Consider the following 10,841-nt stretch of genomic DNA (forward strand, 5'->3'; position numbering starts at 1 on the left):
AAAACCGTAACAACATAAACACGTTCCCGTCCTGTGATGATAACCTCGGGTCAACGGCGTTCAATTCTTCAAGTGAAGACAACCGGCTGCTACCTGCTAGAGAAGACAGTGGAAACTATCTCAAACTATTGGACACAAGGACAATGACGTCCACAACGAGGTTATAGACTACCGGACAAAGGTACATGTCTTCGGCAACAGCCCCTCACCTGCTGCAGCAATCTGTGGACCGAGACAGACAGCCCAGGAAGGTGAGAGAGTATGAATCTGATGCTCCTCCATCTGTGGAGAACTTCTATATAGATGATGTGCTTAAATCTCTACTCACAAGTAAAGAGACAATTGATCCGCTCTCTGAAGCACAGGAATTGTTGTTAGCAGCAAACCTCAGACCTCACAAGACCATCTCCAGCATCCAGGAGGTAATGAAGGCATTTCCATCTGAGGACAGTACAACGAGCTTAAAGAATCTTGATCTGGGTTCTGACGTACCTTCTATGCAACGCAGCCTTGGCCTGCTCGGGAACATTAAACAGGACACATTCTCATTCCAGGTGTCAGTCTGCATTAAACCCTTCACCTAACCAGGAGTCTTACCTATTGTGAACAGTATCTACGTTCTTCTTGGGTTTATAGCACTCATCACCATTCAAGGCAAGATCCATATACCAAACACAAATCAGGTCTACAAAATCATGGATGTCTTTTCATGTACATCCTCCAATGTGGTGTACATGATACAATGTACAAGGTGCCCAAAAGGAGTTTATATTGGAGAAACTATGCAAAGGCTGCAAACGAGGATGAATTTACACAGACACACAATTAAGAATGAACTGGACACGCCTGTGGGAAAATATTTCTCTAGTCAAGGACACTGTATGAAAGACCTAAAAGTTTTAGTACTAAAAGGTCACTTCAAAGACGACAGGGAGAGAAGAATCTGGGAATTCAAACTGATAAAGATCTTCAATTCACTGACAACAGGACTCAATCTAACACCTGCGTTTTTGACTCACTACATGGAGTCAATGCACACCTCCACCAGATGGTCTCCAAATAATTAAGCATTCCCACAGACATCTCTTGGACTTATTAGGAGGCATCACCCCCTCCTCCTCATGAACAAATGTTGGACTGTAACATCTCTTAAATGTTGTGCCCCTTGTCTTGTGAATTCATTTGTAATATTGCCTGAAGAAGGAGCCTCTGTGCTTTGAAAGCTTGCACATATATCTTTTTCTGGTTAGCCAATAAAGGTATCACTCCAAGAATACTTTTGTAATTTTTGGGTATAAAAGTATTTACATTGATCTAAAAGGAATACAATTTTTATCCCTATGTGTAATAGACCCCATTCTTAGAGGATTATCTAAGATGTCGGTCACAGAGAGAACAAGTGCCGCATTTAAAATTACCAATAGGTGTACAGTATACATGACACCTATTGTTATGACACCTTTTATAAGATATAATAGGTTTGTGACCAGCAGTCATTGCAAGGTCTTTGGCACTCTCAGTAAGGTGCCAGTTGTTATTTATGACTTTCCTTATGATGGCATCTAAAGGGCCATGTTTGAAATCAAACACAAATCTATTTTGTTTGTGGGTTTGTCTATTCTTCGATCTGTATAGTAAATCCAACTGGGGAATCTTTGCGGCTTTTTCCAAAGCCGTATTAAGTGCTGCCTCAGGATAACCTCTATCTATAAAGTAGGATATCAATTCATGTGCATGCTCAAAAAAGGTGTCATCAATATTATAAATTTTTCTGAGCCTGAAAAATTGGCTATAAGGCAAACCAGCTTTTGTGTGGACAGGGCACTACAATAATGCAAAAATGAATTAGTCGATGTCAGCTTTTTATAGACTGTTGTAGGTATCTCACCATCTTGTATTGAAATAGACACATCCAAAAAATTAAGAGTATGGCCCCCAAATTCCGAAGTAAACTGCATATTAAATGTATTAATGGTAATCAAATAAGAAACAAAATCATGAATATCTTTAGCAGTCCCAACCCATACAATGAAAATGTCATCTATATATCTTAAAAATAATTTAATATATTTAATGTAAGGGTTCTCAACTGTACTGATATATTTACTCTCGAAATAAGCCAAAAAAAGATTTGCATATACGCAAGCGACGGGTGTACTCATCGCCGTGCCGGTGCTTTGCTTATACCATTTTTGTAAAAATTGAAAACTATTGTGAGAAAGAATTAATTCTAAACTTTCACTAACAAAAGCTATATACTCATCACTTTTGTTGGATTGTGATAAGAAATGCTTAGTAGCTTCAATTCCAAGATGGTTAGGAATGCTGGTATATAGACTGACAACATCTATAGAAACTGAAAAGAAATCTGGCTGCCATACAAAATCCTTTATTGCCAATATAAAATCCCATGTGTCCTTGACAAAAGATGGGACACTTTTAACAGCGGTTTTAGCATCCAGTCTAAATACTGGGAAAGCAGCTCAGTGATGAACCTTGTTGCAGCTATAATTGGACGTCAGGGGGGATTTGATGGAGATTCATGAATTTTTGGTATAGTATACCAATAAGGTTTATCTGGAAATTCTGGAAACAATTTCTCTGCCCATTTTTTTTTAGACAAAACACTCCTTTCAACATATCTCCTAAGCAAAGACCACAAGATGTTTTTATACTTAGTTGTTTGGTCTCCAGGTAATGCAATGTATGTTGTGGTGTCAGACAACTGTGTGAATGATTCTGCGATGTAATCATCCCTGTGTAGGAGGACAAGATTGCCCCCTCTTATCCGCCTTACGGATGACAACATCACGCCAGGATTTAATCTTATTCAGTGCTGCGGATTCGTTAGACGTTAAATTAGGAGATACTGATTTATATATTAATGATTCAACCTCCCTGATGACGCGGCTTTGGAAACAATCCACCATATTTCCAGGAGAAATCGGCTGCATGTAAGAAGATGGCAAACGACCTGTAAAGGGAGAAAAATCATTATCGTGCAAAGAGGCTAGTTCAGTCTGGGATACTGCACGAAAGTCATGTGTAGAGTGTAAAGAATATAATAAGGTGGCATCCTCTTGTACCAATCAGTCGTCCGGATTAACCACGGTAAAACCCAATATTTGTGGACTGCATGGGATCTCTCCTTCAGGAATTACTGATGTGATTTCAGATGGACTCTTTTGGGCAAAAGCCTTGTGCTAATGCAATTTCCTCGTTGCCTTGAATAGGTCAATTTTAAATTCAACAGGATCAAAATTCTCTGGCAGTCAATAGTTTAATCCTGTATTTAATACTGCCACATGATCTTTAGATAAACAGTGATCTGTCAAATTAATAATTGAATTAGGGGATCCTTGGTTCTCAAAGAGACCTGTTTCCTCTTTGTGCCGAAGTTGTTGCTTCCATTTCTTTCTGCCCCTTCTGATTTTTTTCCTAAAGAGCCATTAGATGATGAAGCTTGGGCTACTTTCAAACTTGTATCCATTTTATCATTCGAATCCTCTGCAATGCTAGAATCGGAGTCTGTTGTTCATCCATTCTGTACAGACGATTTATTGAATTGGGAAAATCTGTTTGTATTATTTCCTTGTTTGTTTTTATTCCAAGTGAAAACACAACCTGATTCAAAGTCTTTTTTTATCACGTATAAATTTGATTTCAGATTGAATTGGAACAAGTTTCTTATTTAGTTTAGAAAAAAATGTTGATGCCTGCGAGTCCGAGAATCAGGAGTGGATTTCTGTTTCAGCTTGTGCTAATTCATTTCTAATGAATTCGTGTTCTTTTTCATTCCTTTTGAGGACTAATTTCATTAAATCACTCGAACACCTCAAATGAATAGCCTCCCATTCATGCTGAAATTCAACATCGTCTTGAAATTGAGAAATCTCCTTATACACGTGAAGTCCGCTTGGTGGGATCCACATAAGATTTGAGATAATTTATAGTCAAAAAAATTCTGATCTTTTTCGTATAGAGATCTTATATTCTAAGGATTTCAAGCCAAGCTCTTGTATGTCAGTCAGAATTTTTTGGACTATAAATTTCATCTTCAACTTGCTTAACCGTTCACAATAACAGTAATTTTGACCAGGGGTGTCCAAACTTTTACATGCCACTATACTTAGAGCAGATTGTACAGCCGAGGCTCTATATCATATTACATGGGGTTTGGGCAGGATTCATCAGGTGACAGGTTCCCTTTAAAAACTCTGTTCAAATAATAAATCATTAAAAAAAAATCCCACTAGAAGGACTCTAGGATATCGGCGAATCCTTGCTGCACATCTATAAAGGATAAGAATCCGTCGGAGCTGGAGAAAAACATGAAGAACTCTCCACAACCACGAGGGAAGATCTGTGGGGGTATATTGGGATATAAGCAGAAGAATTAGGTTTCATTCACATGTCCGATTTTTGTGTTTGGCTTCACTTGCGTCATGCACACACTGCTTCACTTGCGTCATGCACACACACAGGGCTCGGCTCCGCGCGCGCACACAGGGCTCGGCTCCGCGCGCACGCACACAGGGCTCGGCTCCGCGCGCGCGCACACAGGGCTCGGCTCCGCGCGCCCGCACACAGGGCTCGGCTCCGCGCGCGCCCGCACACAGGGCTCGGCTCCGCGCGCGCCCGCACACAGGGCTCGGCTCCGCGCGCGCCCGCACACAGGGCTCGGCTCCGCGCGCGCCCGCACACAGGGCTCGGCTCCGCGCGCGCCCACACACAGGGCTCGGCTCCGCGCGCGCCCACACACAGGGCTCGGCTCCGCGCGCGCCCACACACAGGGCTCGGCTCCGCGCGCGCCCACACACAGGGCTCGGCTCCGCGCGCGCCCACACACAGGGCTCGGCTCCGCGCGCGCCCACACACAGGGCTCGGCTCCGCGCGCGCCCACACACAGGGCTCGGCTCCGCGCGCGCCCACACACAGGGCTCGGCTCCGCGCGCGCCCACACACAGGGCTCGGCTCCGCGCGCGCCCACACACAGGGCTCGGCTCCGCGCGCGCCCACACACAGGGCTCGGCTCCGCGCGCGCCCACACACAGGGCTCGGCTCCGCGCGCGCCCACACACAGGGCTCGGCTCCGCGCGCGCCCACACACAGGGCTCGGCTCCGCGCGCGCCCACACACAGGGCTCGGCTCCGCGCGCGCCCACACACAGGGCTCGGCTCCGCGCGCGCCCACACACAGGGCTCGGCTCCGCGCGCGCCCACACACAGGGCTCGGCTCCGCGCGCGCCCACACACAGGGCTCGGCTCCGCGCGCGCCCACACACAGGGCTCGGCTCCGCGCGCGCCCACACACAGGGCTCGGCTCCGCGCGCGCCCACACACAGGGCTCGGCTCCGCGCGCGCCCACACACAGGGCTCGGCTCCGCGCGCGCCCACACACAGGGCTCGGCTCCGCGCGCGCCCACACACAGGGCTCGGCTCCGCGCGCGCCCACACACAGGGCTCGGCTCCGCGCGCGCCCACACACAGGGCTCGGCTCCGCGCGCGCCCACACACAGGGCTCGGCTCCGCGCGCGCCCACACACAGGGCTCGGCTCCGCGCGCGCCCACACACAGGGCTCGGCTCCGCGCGCGCCCACACACAGGGCTCGGCTCCGCGCGCGCCCACACACAGGGCTCGGCTCCGCGCGCGCCCACACACAGGGCTCGGCTCCGCGCGCGCCCACACACAGGGCTCGGCTCCGCGCGCGCCCACACACAGGGCTCGGCTCCGCGCGCGCCCACACACAGGGCTCGGCTCCGCGCGCGCCCACACACAGGGCTCGGCTCCGCGCGCGCCCACACACAGGGCTCGGCTCCGCGCGCGCCCACACACAGGGCTCGGCTCCGCGCGCGCCCACACACAGGGCTCGGCTCCGCGCGCGCCCACACACAGGGCTCGGCTCCGCGCGCGCCCACACACAGGGCTCGGCTCCGCGCGCGCCCACACACAGGGCTCGGCTCCGCGCGCGCCCACACACAGGGCTCGGCTCCGCGCGCGCCCACACACAGGGCTCGGCTCCGCGCGCGCCCACACACAGGGCTCGGCTCCGCGCGCGCCCACACACAGGGCTCGGCTCCGCGCGCGCCCACACACAGGGCTCGGCTCCGCGCGCGCCCACACACAGGGCTCGGCTCCGCGCGCGCCCACACACAGGGCTCGGCTCCGCGCGCGCCCACACACAGGGCTCGGCTCCGCGCGCGCCCACACACAGGGCTCGGCTCCGCGCGCGCCCACACACAGGGCTCGGCTCCGCGCGCGCCCACACACAGGGCTCGGCTCAGCGCGCGCCCACACACAGGGCTCGGCTCAGCGCGCGCCCACACACAGGGCTCGGCTCAGCGCGCGCCCACACACAGGGCTCGGCTCAGCGCGCGCCCACACACAGGGCTCGGCTCAGCGCGCGCCCACACACAGGGCTCGGCTCAGCGCGCGCCCACACACAGGGCTCGGCTCAGCGCGCGCCCACACACAGGGCTCGGCTCAGCGCGCGCCCACACACAGGGCTCGGCTCAGCGCGCGCCCACACACAGGGCTCGGCTCAGCGCGCGCCCACACACAGGGCTCGGCTCAGCGCGCGCCCACACACAGGGCTCGGCTCAGCGCGCGCCCACACACAGGGCTCGGCTCAGCGCGCGCCCACACACAGGGCTCGGCTCAGCGCGCGCACACACACAGGGCTCGGCTCAGCGCGCGCACACACACAGGGCTCGGCTCAGCGCGCGCCCACACACAGGGCTCGGCTCAGCGCGCGCCCACACACAGGGCTCGGCTCAGCGCGCGCCCACACACAGGGCTCGGCTCAGCGCGCGCCCACACACAGGGCTCGGCTCAGCGCGCGCCCACACACAGGGCTCGGCTCAGCGCGCGCCCACACACAGGGCTCGGCTCAGCGCGCGCCCACACACAGGGCTCGGCTCAGCGCGCGCCCACACACAGGGCTCGGCTCAGCGCGCGCCCACACACAGGGCTCGGCTCAGCGCGCGCCCACACACAGGGCTCGGCTCAGCGCGCGCCCACACACAGGGCTCGGCTCAGCGCGCGCCCACACACAGGGCTCGGCTCAGCGCGCGCCCACACACAGGGCTCGGCTCAGCGCGCGCCCACACACAGGGCTCGGCTCAGCGCGCGCCCACACACAGGGCTCGGCTCAGCGCGCGCCCACACACAGGGCTCGGCTCAGCGCGCGCACACACACAGGGCTCGGCTCAGCGCGCGCACACACACAGGGCTCGGCTCAGCGCGCGCACACACACAGGGCTCGGCTCAGCGCGCGCACACACACAGGGCTCGGCTCAGCGCGCGCCCACACACAGGGCTCGGCTCAGCGCGCACACACAGGGCTCGGCTCAGCGCGCGCACACACACAGGGCTCGGCTCAGCGCGCGCACACACACAGGGCTCGGCTCAGCGCGCGCACACACACAGGGCTCGGCTCAGCGCGCGCACACACACAGGGCTCGGCTCAGCGCGCGCCCACACACAGGGCTCGGCTCAGCGCGCGCCCACACACAGGGCTCGGCTCAGCGCGCGCCCACACACAGGGCTCGGCTCAGCGCGCGCCCACACACAGGGCTCGGCTCAGCGCGCGCCCACACACAGGGCTCGGCTCAGCGCGCGCCCACACACAGGGCTCGGCTCAGCGCGCGCCCACACACAGGGCTCGGCTCGGCTCAGCACACACACAGGGCTCGGCTCGGCTCAGCACACACACAGGGCTCGGCTCGGCTCAGCACACACACAGGGCTCGGCTCGGCTCAGCACACACACAGGGCTCGGCTCGGCTCAGCACACACACAGGGCTCGGCTCGGCTCAGCACACACACAGGGCTCGGCTCGGCTCAGCACACACACAGGGCTCGGCTCGGCTCAGCACACACACAGGGCTCGGCTCGGCTCAGCACACACACAGGGCTCGGCTCGGCTCAGCACACACACAGGGCTCGGCTCAGCACACACACAGGGCTCGGCTCGGCTCAGCACAGCACACACAGGGCTCGGCTCCGCACACACACAGGGCTCGGCTCGGCTCAGCACACACAGGGCTCGGCTCGGCTCAGCACACACAGGGCTCGGCTCCGCGCACACACAGGGCTCGGCTCCGCGCACACACACAGGGCTCGGCTCGGCACACACACAGGGCTCGGCTCAGCACAGCACACACACAGGGCTCGGCTCGGCTCCGCGCACACACACAGGGCTCGGCTCGGCTCAGCACACACAGCTCTGTTACAACCACACTGTAAATCCATCATGATCCTACACATAACCATCAGCTCCTCCAGCAGAGTCCTGCATACAGTCACCTGATCATGTGACCCCCCTGACTCCTCCCCTCCTGTGACCTCATCACAGGTCCTGTACGTTACACGTCTTGCAGCAGTTTATTCCTGGTTACCCATCACACACGTGCACTGCTGTGAGCGCGCCCTTTCCTGTGACGTCATCATTTACAGGAGCAGCTCCATTCAGACTGTATATCTCCTGTGCGGCTCTGCAGGTGGAGGTATGTGCAGATTCCCCATTACTGGGCGCAGGGGACATTAACCCCTTCACCAGGGGCGGACACAGACTGTAGTGGGCCCCTGTGCAAGAAATTTTGGGGGGCCCCCCCTGCCCTTCATAAGGCAACAAAGTTATGTAAACATAACCCCCATGTGCATCTCTCACCCCCCCCATGTGCAGCTCTCACCCCCCGTGCATCTCTCATCCCCCCCATGTGCATCTCTCATCCCCCCCATGTGCATCTCTCACCCCCCCATGTGCATCTCTCACCCCCCCCATGTGCATCTCTCACCCCCCCATGTGCATCTCTCACCCCCCCCCATGTGCATCTCTCACCCCCCCCCATGTGCATCTCTCACCCCCCCCCATGTGCATCTCTCACCCCCCCCCATGTGCATCTCTCACCCCCCCCCATGTGCATCTCTCACCCCCCCCCATGTGCATCTCTCACCCCCCCCCCATGTGCATCTCTCACCCCCCCCCATGTGCATCTCTCACCCCCCCCCATGTGCATCTCTCACCCCCCCCCATGTGCATCTCTCACCCCCCCATGTGCATCTCTCACCCCCCCATGTGCATCTCTCACCCCCCCCATGTGCATCTCTCACCCCCCCCATGTGCATCTCTCACCCCCCCCATGTGCATCTCTCACCCCCCCCCATGTGCATCTCTCACCCCCCCATGTGCATCTCTCACCCCCCCCATGTGCATCTCTCACCCCCCCATGTGCATCTCTCACCCCCCCATGTGCATCTCTCACCCCCCCATGTGCATCTCTCACCCCCCCCATGTGCATCTCTCACCCCCCCCATGTGCATCTCTCACCCCCCCCATGTGCATCTCTCACCCCCCCCATGTGCATCTCTCACCCCCCCCATGTGCATCTCTCACCCCCCCCCGTGCATCTGATTCCCCCCACTCCTAGTTAATTAATTGTATTTAAAAAAAATAAAACTTGTTATACTTACCCCCATGCAATCCCTGCAGAATCCTGGCGCTCGTCCACGTCGCTGCCACCAGGTTCTCCTGACGTTCGGCCATGTGACGGCGCCACATACATAGCCATCAGCTTTTGGTTTGGCCAAAAGATTTTTAAAGCCGCCACCACGATAAGGTAGACTCTTCTGGCCGGGCCCTACTCTAACCTATTAAAATTTTCTTAAAATATCCAATACTCTTTTAGATATATTTTTATTTAGTTTTCTTTAAGGGAATGTGTCATATACATTTTTTTTTTAAATGACCAATAATACCACATACAGGGAATACCGCCACACCATGACCAGACCACATATTACCACAACATAGTGACCGAATAATACCACACAGAAGGGAGAAAAACTGCCACACCATGACCAGACCACATATTACCACTACATTACTAATATTACCACCACATTACTAATATTACCATAAGTGTCATTATACACGGGAGCTCTATACATGGTATGTATAACGTAAGTGTCCAGGTAATCTAGTGATCACCAGTGAAATTATACACAGGAGCTCTGTATATAGTGTCAGTGTACAGGTAATACAGTGATCACCAGTGACATTATACACAGTGTACATGTAATAGACTGACTCACCGGTGACGTCTCTAGGTGAAGTCCTTCATCTTCGCTTTTCTCCTTCATCCAGCACAGACCGCCATCACGTCTTCCAGCCAGGACTCGTCTCTGCATAAAATAACACAGTTATCTAGAGCACATTCCCCAACTTCTACATTACGCAGCTGAATACAGACATGCATCCACCATCAATATATGGTTAGTTATTATGCAACCTACCATTCCAAATATAAATTGTAATCCACCACTGTGCCCCCATTAACTGTAAATAGGCACTTAATATATAATTTAATTAGAACCTCTACTCTTTCCGCCAATTTGTTACCAGTCACACTCCTGCATCCGCAACGCCCCCTACTCTATACTTCCTGCTCCCCGCATTCAATATTTACATGCACCCCCTGCCCCAATTCATTATATCATGTCCGTGCTCTCCCCACCCCATCATCATTTATCATTTACTCTCCCCCACCCCACATTCGTTATGTGCAGCTCATTATCCCCCTACTCCCAATTCCCCCATGTGCAGCTCTCAAACCCCCCCATGTGCAGATCTCATCCCCCCCATGTGCACATCTCTCACCCCCTCCCCCACATGTGCCCCTCTCTCATCCACCTCCCCCACATGTGCCCCTCTCTCATCCCCCTCCACCACATGTGCACCTCTCTCATCCCCCTCCACCACATGTGCACCTCTCTCATCCCCACCCACATGTGCATCTCCCATCTCCCCCCCACACACATGTGCATCTCCCACCCCCCCCC

The sequence above is a fragment of the Phyllobates terribilis genome, unplaced genomic scaffold (genome assembly GCF_046119375.1).
Source record: "Phyllobates terribilis strain yellow unplaced genomic scaffold, ASM4611937v1 Scaffold_5__5_contigs__length_657084704, whole genome shotgun sequence".
In the NCBI taxonomy this organism is placed as follows: Eukaryota; Metazoa; Chordata; class Amphibia; order Anura; family Dendrobatidae; genus Phyllobates; species Phyllobates terribilis.